Source organism: Mustela nigripes, chromosome 3, assembly GCF_022355385.1.
Source record: "Mustela nigripes isolate SB6536 chromosome 3, MUSNIG.SB6536, whole genome shotgun sequence".
In the NCBI taxonomy this organism is placed as follows: Eukaryota; Metazoa; Chordata; class Mammalia; order Carnivora; family Mustelidae; genus Mustela; species Mustela nigripes.
In genome coordinates, this window is record NC_081559.1 from 125401264 (window position 1) to 125414714 (window position 13451).

A 13451-nucleotide genomic window follows, 5' to 3' on the forward strand; every position below is an offset into this window, starting at 1 on the left:
CAGATTCTTAATTTATTTGTGATTTAGTTTTGGTAGGTTTTATGTTTCTTGGAATTTGTCCATTTCATCTAAGTTATCCAATGTTTTGGTGTAAAATATTCAGAGTACTTTCAGTTTATTTCTGTAGAATGTGTGAATATTTCCATTTTCTAGCTTTAGTATTTTGAGTTTTCACTTCTTTGTGTCTTGGTCTAGCTCAATTTTGTTGATTTTTTTTTTTTTTTTCCAAAGAAACAACTTTTGGATTCATTGATCCCCTCCCCCATTTTCTAGTTCATTTCTCTATTCTAATCTTTATGATTTCCTTCTGCTAGCTTTAGGTTTAGTTTGTACTTCCTTTTCTAGATCTTTAAGCTCCTTCTTCCTTGTAACACAAATGTTAGATCAATATATTGATCTAAAGCATGCTTTGTTTTTCCATGTAATGATATGTTAAATCCCTTTCAATATTGTATGTAGAACTTCCTCCTTTGTTTGAAGTCTTTTGCTATTGTAGTTGATGCTTCAGTGAATAAGCTTTTATATATGTCACTTTTTATGTGCAAATATATTTATGGACTGAAGACCTGGATTGCAGGGTTGGAGGGTATCTGTGTTATATACTATATATACTATATATACTATATACTGTAATTTTGATAGATACTGCAAACTTACTCTGTATGGAAATTGTACACTTCGATGGGTAATGTATGAGTGTTTCTGAAAACCTTACTGGTAGAGTCTTGTCAAACTTTGGATTTTTGCCAGTCCAGTAGGTCAGAAATGGAACCTTAAGGGTAAGAAGAAAGTATTCAACTTAATGGTAGATTTATATGGCCGCATTTCACAATGGCTTTTGAGAATCTCCCTGGATAATTATTAAAAGAAGATTTCTTAAGTCCTTCGGTAAAATCTGTGTCAGCCTAGGAAGCTGTTTTTAAGTAGTGCCCAGATAATTCTGATCTGATGATTAGCCAGGTTTGTATACCATCGTGGAAGATGGCTGTTAGGACTTTATCAAAGTGAGTTTATTGATATCATTTATGAACCGTTTAGAATGCTTAATTAATCCTCTGTGTACTTTCAGACTTGGTCGTCACCATTTACCATCTGAGCCCCGTGGACATTTCCTTATTTATATTTTAGTTTATCTTCAGAAAAATATGCAGAAGTGAGGGTAAAGGGATAGTTGAAGCATGGTTTTATAAGAAATACAGTTTTAATAACTGTGGAACACAAGAAACCCATGAATTTTTGTTGTTTTTCTGTTTTTATTGGAGAGCATGAGCAGGTGGTGGGGGCAGAGGGAGAGGAGAATGAATATCTCAAGTAGATGCTGAGCTGAGCGTTGAACCTGATGAGGGGGTCGATATCATGACCCTGAGGTCATGACCTGAGCTGAAATTAAGAGTTGGATGTTTAACAGACTGATCCACTCTGGCATGCCAAGAAACCCATGTTTTTATTCTAAATTTTCTTGGATTTGAAAGTATATATTGGCTGAAATGGGTAGCATCTTTTTGAGTACAGCTAATTGTTCATCAGTTGTCCTGCAGGAAATTAGCACATGTCCATCTGATACTGTTCCCAGGTTTCAAATACGTCTCTGTTACAGCTAATCATTATTTATGGTTCTCCTTCATGAACTTGGTTGTCAAAATACAATATTGATTCTAGATCTCAAATACATCTCTAGTTCTACTCACCATATGGTAATTTTTGTACTTGTATTGTCAAAATGCAGCACTTTTGCAAATTTTAATGGCTCATGATTTTAGTGAGAGGGTGACCATCTTTGTTCTGTATTTGGAGTATTTTCATTTATACTTTATACTGTAAATAACAATTAGAATAATCAATGTGATGAGTTTTAAAAATTTCACTATATTACTGTTTTTTTCCAGCCATATTTGTTTAAAGGCCAACTTTCATTTGGTCACTTAAAAGCCATATCAAGTAAATTTTGGTCTACAAATATAAAAGAATAAAAGATGGTAATATATTAGTAAAACAGGATCAAGGGACTTGTTTCAAAATACTGTATCATAAAATTCTTCCTTTTGAATGACTGAGTGAAAAGTTTTATGTCTTTTATTAATTGCAAGTATATTGTTTACTTATTTTTTAATTTGGAAAAATTTCAGTTAGTATATCATCATGGTCTGAAAATTCATGGCCTGTGATTTGCTTATATAATTGATTCTGTCATTATTGTAAGAGTCTAGGGTGTAGCTACATGTCTTCTGATTTGTCCAATAAATGTTTTCCTCCATTTTCCTTTTCTCTGCCATCATGGGTGGAAATGAAAAATTCCAAGTGTTCAAGGAACACTTCTGTAGAGAACAAGCTTCAGATGTAGTGTCTTCAGAGTTTATATGTTCTTGAAAGAGGATGCAGTACTTTGGGCAATACAAACTTAGGATGAAAGAATGTGATTATTTCTGTATTGCATCATTCTAGGTGATCTTATTTTTTTGTTATCTTTAGTTTTTTTAGAATAGTTGGCAATAACTGATGAATTCTGATGTAATAATTTATGGATTGTTGAAATAGAAGGGTATTTCAACATAGAGGAATACAACTTCACTAAAATCCCATAGTACATTTTAGATTTATAAAAAAGTTCAGTTGAACCTTTATGATATTTAAAAGGGAATGATTTTACTACATTTAAAGATTTTTCTTTCTTTTCTTTCTTTGTAAGATCTCCAAGAAAGACTAAAAGTCACTAAATAGAACTTCTGAGAAAAGGAACTCAGAAATTAAAATTGAATCCAGGGGACCCTGATGGAATACAAAGGGTTGGGGGCAGATTTCTGAACCCTAGTCTAGACTTAACTGTTTCAGTTTTGGGGCTAGGAATGTAGAATCTTTATTAGCATTTCTGGTTTATCCTTATGGATTTGAAATTTGAAGAAATGCTGTTTTAGGGCCTTAAGATGATTTTTAATTTGCTATTATATAGTAATATAGTATCACCCCATATCTGCATGGTCACCAGCTGTCTGAATGAGGATCATCCTCACTTCTGATCTATCATCAGGTCAGTAGTAGCCTAACATGAGGTCACAATGCCTATGTCATTCATCTTACTTCATCTCATCATTATATCATCTAACATCATCACAGGAAGGGCAGGTACAGTACAGTAATATCTTTAGAGAGATAGAGAGAGAGAGCGCACATTCGAGCACATTCATATAACTTTTGTAGCATGTTTTATTGCTACTAATTTCTTACTGTGCCTAGTTGTAATTTAAACTTTATCATAGTTATATATGTGTAGGAAAAAGCCTGGTATATATAGCTTCAGGACTATCCCTAATTCAGATATCTGCTAAGTCTTGGAATGTGTCCCTTTTGGATTAAGGGGGTTTTAGGTTACTTTCCTGATGTTCATTTGTTGTTTCTTGTGCTAATTAAAAATGTTTTGTACTGTACTGAAGCTAATTAGGCTGCTTCTATGTTTAAATAAGGGAATAATTTGATATGCTGCTTTCCTATGAAAGTAATTTATGGGACTTAGAACGTTTAAGCCCTTTGCTATTGAAGAGTTCCAGGAACATAGCACTAGTGACAGTTATTTAAAGAAGAATGTGTTCTAAGTTTTTGGCTTACAGAATAGGTACTTTGTTGATTTACTGTTTCATCAGTGAAGTTGATAGAAAGAAACATAGTTGTGACAGAGCTGAGACTAAGACTTGGCTTTTTTTTTTTCTCCACCCAGGATATTTTTAAAATTTTTTAAATTAGTAAAAATTCAGGTGTAATAAAGCTATAACCATTATATTAGTTTTAGGCATACAACATAGTGATTCTATATTTGTATATAATGTGAAATGATCACAGTAAGTCTAGTTAACATCTGTTACCACACAGTTTTTTTCCTTGTGGTGAAAACTTCTAAGATTTACTCTCAGCAACTTTCACATATACAGGACAGCATTATTAACTCCAGTCATCATCCTGTATATTACATCTTCAAGACTTACTTATTTTATAAGTGGAAGTTTTGTGCCTTTTGACTCCCTTCCCCCATTTTGCCCATCTTTTTCCTTTCCCACCTCCCTCCCATCTCTGGGAATCACTAATCTATTCTCCATGTCAATGAGTATTTTTGTTGTTTAGATTTCACATATAAATGAGGTCTTATGGTTACTGTTTTGACTTATTTCACATAGCATAATATCTTTAAGGTCTGCCCATGTTGTTACAAATAGCAGAATACCCCCCCTTTTTTTTAATGGCTTAAAACTCCATTGTGTGTGTTTGTGTAGTTCACATTTTCTTTATCCATTCAACCATAGATAAATGGCAAGATTTTTCTTTTGTTTTGGCTGAAAAATATTCCATTGTGTATATATACTACTTTTTTTTTTTTTTTAACCTATTCATTCATTTGTGGACACAGCTTGCTTCCATCTTGGCTATTTTAAATGGTGCTGCCTGGAACACGGAGATGCAGGTCTCTTTAAGTTGGTGTTTTTTTCCTTCAGATAAATACCTCAGAGTGGAATTGCTGGATCATATCGTGGTTCTGTTTAATTTTTGAGGAACCTCTGTGCTGTTTTCCACAGTGGCTGCGCCAATTTACATTCCCACCAGTGGTGTACAAGAGTTCCTTTTTCTCCGTTTCTTCACTAACACTTATTTCTTGTCATTTTGATAATAGCCATTCTAATAGGTGGTGTACCTCATTCTCATTTTGATTTACATTTCCCTAATGATTAATGATGTTGAGTTCAGCATCTTTTCATATACACGTTTGCCATCTGTAGGTGTTTGGAAAAATGTCTATTTGGCTCCTCTGTCCAATTTTGAAATTTTTTTTTTTTTGGTCTTGAGTTATTGTGGATATTAACTCCTTATCAAATATATGACTTGGAAATATTTTCTCTTGTTTTGTAAGTTTAGTCTATTGACTGTTTTCTTTGCTCTGCAGAGGTTTTTTAGTTTGACATAGTCCCCAATGTTTATTTTTCTCTTGCTGCATTTACTTTTGGTGTTAAATCCAAAAAACATCATCACCAAGACCAGTGTCAAGGAGCTGTCATCTATATTTTTTTTCCTAGGGGTTTTTAGGCCCAAGTTCAAGTCCTTAATCCATTTTGAGTTGATTTTTGTTTATGGTATAACATACTGGTCCAGTTTAATTGTTTGCATGTGTTTGTCCAATTTTTCCAGCACTTTCTTCATTGTATATTCCTGGTTTCTTTGTCATAAGTTAATTGGCCACACACGTGTGGCTTTATTTTGGGCTTTTTTGTTCCATTGATCTGTATGTCTGTTTTAATGCCAATAGCTCACCCTTTTAATTACTATAGCTTTATAAGGTAATTTGAAATCTGGAAGTGTGCCGCTTCTAGCCTGTTCTTTCAAGATAAAATTTTAGGATTTTTTAAATTTTAGTCCTTTGAAAATGCTATTGGAATTTTTGTAGAGATTGTATTAAATCTGTAGATTGCTTGGGGAAATATGTACTTTTTAACAATATTAAGTCCTCCAGTCCATGAGCATAGAATATCTTTTTATTTTGTATTATCTTCAGTTTTTTTCATCCTTGTTTTATGGTTTCAGTTTGCAGGTCTTTCATCTCTTTGATTAAATTTATTTCTAAATATCTTATTTTTTGGATGCATTTCTCTAAAAATTTCTCTTTTAGCTTATTAGTGTGTAGAAACAGGTGATTTTTGTATATTGATTTTTTTTTTTAATCCTATAATTCTACTGAACTTGTATATTAGCTCAGTTTTTTGATGGAGTCTTTAGGCTTTCCAAACGTAATATATCACCCACAATACAGACAGTTTCAACTTCTTCCTTTCCAGTTTTGATGCCTTTTTTTCCTTACCTAATTGCTCTGGCTAGGACTTCCAATACTGTAGTGAGTAAAAGTGGCAAGAATGAGCATCCTCATCTCTACATTTTATTTTTGATGTTACACTTATTTTTCTTTTGTATATTCCTTAGCAAATTATTATTATACTTACAGTTATTTTTACCTTTATTTTTCTAGCATTCATACTAGGTTTGTAAGTGATTGCATCTTTATGGCACTAGATAATTCTGAATTTTACAATATATTTATTTTTGCTAGTGAGATTCATACTTTCTTATGTTTTCCTGTAATTAGCACCCTTTGGTTCCTTATAAGACACATCTAGTGGTGATGAATCCCATTAGCTTTTGCTTGTCTGGAAAACTTATCTCTACTTCAATTTTTTTTTTTTTTAAGATTTTATTTATTTAAGAGAGAATGAGAGAGAGAGTGCATGAGAGGGGAGAGGGTCAGAGAGAGAAGCAGACTCCCCACTGCGGGCGGACTCAATCATGGGACTCCAGGATCATGACCTGAGCTGAAGGCAGTTGCTTAACCAACTGAGCCACCCAGGTATCCACTCCTTCAGTTCTTAAGGAGAGTTTTACTGAGTAGGGTATTCTTGGTGGCAGTTTTTTTCTTTATATTATTGCACGTCTTCTGGCCTGCAGAGTTTCAGCTGAAAAGTGTGCTTAGTGTCTTATGGCGGTTCTTTTGTACATAACCTGTTTTTTTTTCTCCTGCTTTTAAGATTCTCTATTTTTTTAAACGTTTGACATTATAATGTGTTTTGATGTGGGTTTCTTTGGGTTCATATTATTTGGAACTTTTTGGATTTCCTCGATCTGTATTATGTTTCCTTTCTCAGGTTGGGGAAGTTTTAGCCATTAATTTTTTCAAGTAAGTGTTCTTCTGCCCCTTTCTGCCTTCTTCAGAGACCCTTATAATGGGAATGTTGGTTTTGTTGATGTCCTGTTAGTCTCTTAAGCTATCTTTATTCCCTCACCGATCCTTTGTTGTTGTTGTTGTTGCTGCTGCTCTGATTGGATTAGTTGTACTACTCAGTTTTTGAGTTCATGAATTCTATGTTCTACTTAATTTAACCTGTTGTTGAATCCTTCTGTTGTATTTTCAGTTATGTTATTGTATTTTTTAGCTCTGTGACTTCTACTTGGTACTTTCATATATAATCTTTTGAAATTTTCACTTTTTTCACCCATTGTTCTCCTGAGCTAGGTGAGCATCTCTATCTCTGTTATTTTGAGTTGTCAGGTGTATTGTTTATCTTCATTTCATTAAGGTCTTTTACTGGAGTTATATCTTGTTCTCTTGGAATATTCCTTTGTTTCTCCATTTTCCTTGACTTTCTGTTGATTACAATGATTAGATTAAAAAACCATCTTTCTTACTCTTGAGTGACACAGACCATAGGAGAGATGGATCTCATCATTTAACTCAGTTCTTGGTTGTATCTCAAAACTTTTTTAATTGTCCAAGCAGCCTACTTTATTCTTAGTTGCTCCCAGTAGTTGATGGTATGCTGAGATCTATCCAAGTTCCAAAAGGGAGAATCTCAGGTCCTAGATTCAGACTGATTGGAAGCTAGACCTTCAGGCAGCAACTTTTTAAGTATGCAAAATACCCCTTTCAGGGGAAGATTTCTGTCTGCTCATTCTGTTTTGTGCCCTAGGGTGATAGCCAGTTCACTTTTGTAGTTATTGTTGTTGTTATAGTCCTGTTGAACCTGTGAATACAGGCTTCCTGGCTACTAAAACCTGTTTATCTGGGGATGTGCCTTACGGGCAGCCTGTACTTCAGCTTCTTTCTTGGAGACACCAGTGACCTGATAAGGGGCGAAGGGAGAGTGCCTAGATGGCACCCACGGGTCTCCCCGTTTCTGGAGACAATTGTAGTGAGCCCTTAGATGTGTGTTTAATTAGAAGGCTTCAGTCCACAGCTATAAAGGAAGATAAGCTAATCAACTTCCTTCATAGAAAGACTTGGGAGGGGGTGGAATTTATTTCAGTCTGCTGTGTCTGGCTTATGCCTTGGGGAAGATAGCCTATTAACAGCTGTTCTGTTTGTTAGCTTCTTACGGGATTGATGAATTTAAGCCAAACTGGCCACCAGAGCCAGGCAAACAAGGATTGTCTTCTGGGCAGCAGCTACAAGAGCTAGAGTATCAGGAGTGTTTTAACTACAGTTTAAGATCACGGATTCTACAGTCCCGAATTTTCATCGTCCTATGATTTTTTTTAACAGCTTGGATTAAATAAATACCATTTTAACTTAATCACTCATCATTTAAAAAAAATTGGAGACCAGTTGTAGCAGTTGGTTTGATTGAGGGAGTGAGATCAACAACTCAGAAAATTATATGTATTGCCGTTCTAGGTGATATTATCTGGAAAAATTTATTAGTATGTTTCCTACCTCATTAGCCAGAGTGTTGCAGCTGGAAAGCAAATTAACTAGATGTTCCAAAATATTACATACAGTATTTGAGTTACAGAGACCTTTAGTCTGTACATACCTAAAAACTCCAAAGAAGCTGCTCTGACATTACCTTGAGGAGGTGGAGAGTCAAATGGGAAAGTTGATACTGAGGCAGAATAGTCAGGTATTTTTTATTTTTAGATGTTCTAAAGAAACCCTGTAAATATTCCAAGCCCTGAGAAACCTTAGTAGAAACTAACTTGGGGGTTATTTTCTAAGGCCTAGGGATGCATTGGGTGCAGAGACCTTTCATTATGCATGGAGAGAATTAAAAAGAGTCTGTGAGGTTGCAAAGAGTTTAGAGGGGGCCAGACCTGGGCTAGGAGTAAGTGGAGACACCAGTTCTTTCCAGGAATTAAACCAGTGAAACAAAGCTATTGGGAATGTTGTGCTAAACTCTGGTAGAGTAGATGGCAAGACGTTTTGCCTACTAATCTCAGGGTCAGTAGGATCTATATCTTGTTAATGATTCTTAGTCAGCTGAAGGAGAGGCCTAGAAACAGAATCTGTAGTCAGTACAACAATAGCATGTGAGAGGAGTTTTAAGTGAAAGTAAAATGAGGAATTCACATACTGATGTAATAGAATTATTTTCACAATCCCCTTAAGTCTCATTAATGGTCATTCTGAAATTCCAATAATACTTGAAAGGATTTTTCAAAGGTAGTTTGGTAGTTCTTCAAAAAGGGCTAATTATTTTTGACATTAGATCAAAGATTAACTCATATAAGTTAATGGACCCTTTCAGAAAAACAATACAAGAAATTTATTATTCTCCCTGAAAGCTTTGAACACACAAACTTGTGTTCAAAGACATAGACATGAAAGATTTTAAAAATTTGAACTTTTCCATGAGTGTTTGAATATATCTTGTTTACTGCTATTTTGATAATATTGGTCAAAATTTAACAAACGTTTGACTTCTTTTAGAATAAGGAATCATGTAGATAAATAAGAAATTAAGGCCTTGATCTCAAGAACAGAGAAACTCACTATATAATAAAAGGCAGAGTGAAACTTCTGAAGTGAGAGAAACAATTTTAGACTGATGTCATTTTTTTTTTAAAGATTTTTATTTATTTATTTGATAGAGAGAGATCACAAGTAGGCAGAGAGGCAGGCAGAGAGAGAGGGGGAAGCAGGTTCCCCGCTGAGCAGAGAGCCCGATGTGGGGCTTGATCCCAGGACCCTGAGATCATGACCCGAGCTGAAGGCAGAGGCTTAAACCACTGAGCCACCCAGGCGCCCCTAGACTGATGTCATTAGAGGTATCCTTACAAAAGTGGCTCTTGACTGAGATTTTGAGAGAAGTCTTCGAAGTACATTCCAGGAAGAGAAAGCAAGTTTTTGCAGATATAGGGCAAAGAAGAACTCAACCAGGTGGGAAATAGCAAGTAGTTTGGGGCTAGAATGTTGTAATGCTTAGAAAGAAATGATGTGAAATGAGGCCATAAAAATAGTTTGTGAAGTAAAATCATTGAGAAATCCTTTATATTTTAGAAGAATGTTGAGTTAATTAAGGTCACATACTTAGAGCAAATCTGAAACTGAATCCTTATCATAAGGTGGGGTTATATTTATTATTTAAAGAATGTCTGAAAAGCTTATTTCTTTCCTGGGATTAAGTGTGAGTATTTGTGAGAATGAAGTAACTTCTGGGGAATGAGTGAGCTAAGAGTTGTTCAGACAGTTTTGGTTAATATTTGTTTAAGGGAAAGCTTCTGTGAGGGAAATGTTTGAGAAAACTGCTTTCTGAGTTTTGAAATTTACCACTCAGCCAGTTTATTTTTCATAAGGAAAAGGGGATCTTATAGGTGGCCAGTGGCAGAACTAGAAGTAGAAACCAAAAATAGTGATAGTACTAGATTAAAAGTCAGCATTTATTCCAGTGAATTTTAAATGATTTTATGATGTCAATAAAATGATTGGAAACATAAATAAAACATGTTTAAGAAGGAAGCTTAATGATTTTTTTGAGACACAGAAAAGGTAGTGCCTTTTGTTTCCCTGGATTAATAGAATCAAACAATTTCTTATCGTGCTTTCTCATGAATTTGCATTTTATTCACAAATACAAGCCCTATATTCTCCTTAAAACTGTATCAGGCCCTTTTTTTTTTTTTTTTTTTTTTTTTTTTTTTTTAAGGTTTACTTTATTTCTTTGAGAGAGAAAGGCAGGGTGAGAGCATGAGTAGGGTAGGCAGGGAGAGAAGTAGATTCAGGCCTGATGTGGGGACAATCCCAGGACCCTGTGATCATGACCTGTGATCATGACCTGAGCAGACACTTAACTGACTGAGACACCCAAGCACCCCTGTATTGGGCCATTTTTATTTGGCATTTTTATTCAAGGGTCTAGCCCAGGAAAATTAAGCAAAAAAAAAAAAAAAAAAGAAAGAAAGAAAGAAAGAAAAGAAAAATTAGTAACTCAGACAATGAATTTGAATTGACATTTTTCCAAAGATCTACAGATGGCCAATAAGCAGATGAAAAGGTACTGAACATCATTGGCTATTAGAGAAATACAAATCAAAACTGCAGTGGGATGCTGCTTCACGGGAAGGTGGCTGTAATAAAAAAGATAATAGCAGGTATTGGCAAAGATATTGAGAAATTGGAACTCTCCCTTACATGCTGCTGGTGGGAATGTAAAGTGGAACAGTTACTTTGGAACCCAGTTTGCAGCTCCTCAAAAGTGAAACAGTTACCATGTGACCCAGCAACTCTGCTCTTAGCTGAATACCAAGAGAATTAAACATATATGTGTTTACATAAACGCTTGGATGTAAATGTTCATTAGCATCATTAGTAGCATTATCCTTAATAGTCAAAAAGTGTGAAAACCTAAAATGTTACTGACTGATGAATGGATACCCAGAATGTAGCATGTCCATAGTGTGGAATGTTTGTCAGTCATAAAAAGGAATGGAGTACTGGTATATGCTATAGTATGGGATGAACTTTGAAGGTGTTAACATTAAATGAAAAAGAAACAGATACAAAACTCCTCATATTCTGTGATTCTTAATTAAATATCCAGAATAGGTAAATCACGAAGCAGGAAGTGGATTTTTAGTTGTCTGGAGCTGGAGGGAGGGGAGAATGGATAGGCATGGAGTTTTGGGGGGAAGGGTAATGGAAATGTTCTAATACTAGATGGTAGGGATGGCTGCACAACTGCAGATCTATTAAAATGGTAGAATTGTGTACTTTAAAAAAGTGAATTTTATGATGTGCAACGTATATACATTTTTCCTTAAGATTTTTTTTTTAAGATTTTATTTATTTATTTGACAGAGATCACAAGTAGGCAGAGAGGCAGGCAGAGAGAGAGAGAGGAGGAAGCAGGCTCCCTGCTGAGCAGAGAGCCTGATGTGGGACTCGATCCCAGGACCCTGAGATTATGACCTGAGCCGAAGGCAGTGGCTTAACCCACTGAGCCACCCAGGCGCCCAAGATTTTTTTCTTAAGATTTCTTAAGAGTTCTTAAAGATTTATTTATTAAAGAGTGAGCAGGCTCATGAGTGGGGGGTGGGGTAGGGCAGAGGGAGAGGCAGAGAGAATCTCAAGCATCCTGCACTGAGCTCTGAGCTGATGTGGGGCTTGATGTCCCCTGAGATCATGATCTGAGCCAAAACCAAGAGTTGGATGCTTAACTTACTGTGCCGCCCAGATGCCCCAATGTACATAAACTTTTAAAAAAGTATTGTTATTCAGCATTAAATGAAGAGACAGAAATCACATAGTAATTTAAACAGTGAAAAGATTTAATGTATAGTATTATTAACTATAACATGATTAAAGGAACAAGAATTGTAAAAAGTAAAGTAGGTAAAGAGAACTTTAATGAATACAGGAAGAGCAGATTTAATAAGTATCTGTTAACCTCAGGGGTGAGTTAGAGTGCCCCAAGAAGAGGCTGCCCTCTTCCCATGCCTGACAGCCCAGGCCTTGTTGGAGAGTGCAGCTGTTGCTCAGTGGATAGTGAAGTTGATTTCTCAAAACCACACTTAAACTAGAAATCTCCCTGTGGAGTGTTTGTGGAAGTTACAGGAAGGTGCTGCACCTTGGAACTTGCTGCACATGAGGGGAGTGTTAGGGAAAGCTACACATGGGGAGATGCCTTGTAGGTGGCACCATGCTGAGAAGCTGCTGAATAGTGCTGGGGTTGGTGTTGGTTTTGTGGACTGAAGGAGTTGGCTGCTTAAGCAGCTGCTTCCTGCCAGGAGCAAGGTGCTAGGGAAGCAGGTTCTTCAGGAGGCTGGCTGGAGTGGTATACTGGAAACTGGAATGAAAAACCTTATCTCCTCCAGTGTATCTCCAGCTCCCTACACTGACGAACTTCAGCCTCCTGCTAGCTGGCCAGACAGAGCATTATTTAAAGGGCCCACTTCCATTTGCAGAGCCCCCAGGAATGCGTGGATTTGGAGATGATAGGTAGTAAATTGATAGCCAGCTCAAGAACCTCTGATACTCCTATGCTATGCCAATTTGGTATATATTATTTTGTTGGGTTTAAAGAAAGTACCAGATACTCACCTCAAAATTTTCAAATACATATTCTTGTGATACTTTTAGAGAACTTTGTTTTAAATTCTTACATTATTACATAAAAGCCAGTGGTCATTAAAAAACACTGAACACTGTTTAAAATGTAATAATTTCCATCTTATTCCTCAGTCCTTTATTATCTGTATCGTTAATGTGTCCTAAAGATAAAATTACTGTTAGTGATTGGTGTATATTGTTTTTTCTAAATACATATATAAGAATATATCTGTGTGTGTGTGTATTTATTTCATAGATATGGTCTAGGAGCCCTTATAGGTTTTTGTTCGGATATAATGCTTTCTCATTTACCAAGCACTTGTGTAAGCTAGGCAAGTCACATAACTGTTCTATTTGATTTTTTAAACTTTTGAAATTAAGGGACTTTTCCTGAAAGGAAAATTTAAGATCTTCAGTGAATATAGTTTGATAGTAGTAGTAAGGAAAGGGGGATGTAGTTTGGTAACCAGTAATCAGTTTTTAGTATAGGCTAGATGTTCATATTTTTCTGTGTTTTGCAATTTAAGTGTTTCTTATTGTGTTAAAAATTTATAGATGTTTGTATGTTTTGCTGTTTTACACATAATTATTTAAATTTCAGGGATGC

The 13451-nt window shown here is 35.5% G+C and overlaps 1 protein-coding gene across 6 annotated transcripts in view; it reads left to right on the plus strand.

Moving 5' to 3' along the window:
- Positions 1-13451, plus strand: part of SDCBP (syndecan binding protein) — a 37670-nt gene that overhangs the window by 6076 nt on the left and 18143 nt on the right. The window contains exon 1 of one of the 6 annotated variants that reach the window (XM_059394615.1): positions 6356-6373. The exons of the other annotated variants lie outside the window; for them this stretch is intronic. The gene's annotated coding sequence lies outside the window, so the exon portion shown is untranslated. Of the gene's footprint in view, positions 1-6355; positions 6374-13451 lie in introns of those variants that run through there. 6 annotated transcript variants of the gene reach the window in all.